We start from the raw sequence: 2,793 nt of genomic DNA on the forward strand, positions 1-2,793 counted from the left end.
TCTGGATGAAATGCAGATGAGAAATCAATCTTTGTGCCTAGGTTAGCAAATAGAGTAATCCAAAAATTGTTACAAAATCTAGAATCACGATCTGAAATGATAACTTTTGGTAATCCATGGTTAGTAAAAACAGTTTTAAAAAACAATTGTGCTGCTTGTGATGCTGTTAAAGTTTTCTTACATGGAATGAAATATGCTTGTTTACTAAATCTATCTACAACTGTCCAAATCATATCATGGTTAAATTTAGTATTTGGTAAACCAATAATGAAATCCATAGAAATTTGTTCCCAAGGTTTAGATGGAATAGACAAAGGCATAAGTAATCCATACTATTTACCATGATGTCTCTTAACTCTTTGACAAATCAAACATTCAGAAACAAAGTTAGATACATCAGCATCCATATGCGGCCAATAAAAATCTTCAGTTAACATACGTAAGGTAGATATGATACCTCTATGACCTTGATATGGGGGACAATGAATTTCATTCAAAACAAAAGATCGGAATGGAATTGTAACACACAATCTCTTTTCATAAAACATAAATCCATCATTATATGACAATGAATCAACAGGAATGAAATTATTTTGAACTAATTTATTCCAATCAGAATGAAAAGTAATATCCTGGTGATATGTATCTTTCATAGCAATCAAAGAATCAAAAGATATGACAGAAATATTATGAATGGCAGGTTTCTACTCAATGCATCAGCCACTACATTTTCTTTTCCAGGTTGGTATTGAATGATAGGATGAAAACTTTGAATAAAGGAAGCCCATTTGATATGATGGTCACAAATTTGAGGTTGGCTAAGTAAATGTCTAATACTTTGCTGATCGGTCTTTATCATAAATTCTGAACCCATTAAGTAGTGTTTCCACTGTCTTAATGCTTGTACAACTGCTAATAGTTCTTTGTCATATGTAGAATATTTCAGCTCAGAGGGTTTCAACTTACAACTAGAATATGCTATAGGATGATTGTCTTGCATAAGTACGGCTCCTATTCCTGATCCACTAGCATCGGTCACTACTAGAAAGAATGGTCTATTAAAGTCAGGCAACTGTAGAACAGGGGCATTGGTTAATGCATGTTTCAGTAAGTCAAAGGATTTCTGTTGATTTTCGGTCCATTGATAAACAATTCCTTTCTTCAGAAGTTTGGTTAATGGTAAAGCAAGTAATGAAAAATTACGTACAAACTTCCTATAGAAACTAGCAAGACCAAGGAATGAGCGTAACTCATGCACGTTTTTAGGAACATGCCAATTCAATATTGCATCAATTTTCTTAGGATCAACTTTAATTCCATCAGATGATACAATATGACCTAAATACTCAATTTCTGTTTTAAAGAATTCACTCTTTTCAGGATTTGCATACAGTTGATTTTCTTTCAATAACTGAAAAACCAATGACAAATGCTCATAATGGTCTTTCTCATTTTGACTAAACACCAAAATATAATCAAAGAAAACAATTACACAGTACTGATATTTCAAAAAGATACGGTTCATCATTCTACTAAAGGTAGCAAGTGCATTAGTCAATCCGAATGGCATGACCAAAAATTCGTAATGACCAAACTGTGTTCTGAATGCAGTCTTGAATATGTCAGACTTATCTAGCCTCACCTGATGATAACCAGACTTAAGGTCAATTTTACTAAATATAGAAGATCCTTGCAGTTTGTCCATAAGGTCATCAACTCTAGGAATAGGATACCTATTCTTTACAGTGATCTTATTTAAAGCTCGATAGTCAATGCACATTCGATAAGTATTATTCTTTTTCTTGACTAACAATACAGGTGCACCGAATGGAGAACTGCTAGGTCAAATTAAACCTCTATTTAGTAATTCCTCAACTTGACTCTGAATTTCTTTTTGCTCTATTTGGTTATGCCTATATGGTGCTTTGCAAGGTGGTTGTGTGCCAGGGATCAAATCTATCTTATGGTCTTCTGGACGTGAAGGAGGTACGTGAAGGAGGTAAACCTGGTGGTAGGTCTTCTGCAAAACAATCCTTAAAATATGCAAGAAATTCTTTATGCCTAGGGTACATATGATTTTCCTTTACTTGCAATTCATTCACCCAAATGAGATAGGATTTACTACTCTTGCGTAATGCACATTTAGCTTGAGTATGCGAAAGCAGTGGAAAAACATTAGATGCATGCATACCATATAATGTAATAGATTTTCCTTGAAAACTAATATTCATTGTGTGTGTGGAATAATCTATATCTGGGTTATGCTGGTGACGCCAAGGCATACCTAAAATAATGTCACTCGACTGTAATGGAACAACTAAGAAATTTATTCTTTCAGTGTATGAACCAATTTGAATCTCTAAATCTTGCACTTCTTGTGTACCATTATACCTAGTGCCTAAAAATGCAGCTTTTATGCGATAATGCGTAGGTACAGTCTGTAATTTCAATTCCTTTACCAATTTTGCTGAAATAAAATCATGAGTACTACCGTCATCATGCAAAATAGTCTTTTCCTTTCCATGCACCAAACATTTCATAGTCAATAAAGAATGTGGAGTAGGCATACCTGATAAAGTATCGGAAGTAGTAGTAGGGTCGTCCTCATTTTCATTGAAATCAGGCATATCTTCATGTTCGTTTTCGTCCACGGCTCCAAGATAGTTGATATGAGCTGGTGGCTTCTTTGAATGACAATTTGCTACGAGATGTCCACGCTGGTGGCATTTATAGCATACTATTGGCTTGGATTTGGTTACATTATTTGCAATGGCGGGCTGTGGAATAGGCTTA

The sequence above is a fragment of the Lygodium microphyllum genome, chromosome 12 (genome assembly GCF_053477565.2).
Source record: "Lygodium microphyllum isolate KBCC chromosome 12, Lygodium_microphyllum_v1.1.10, whole genome shotgun sequence".
NCBI classification, from domain to species: domain Eukaryota; kingdom Viridiplantae; phylum Streptophyta; class Polypodiopsida; order Schizaeales; family Lygodiaceae; genus Lygodium; species Lygodium microphyllum.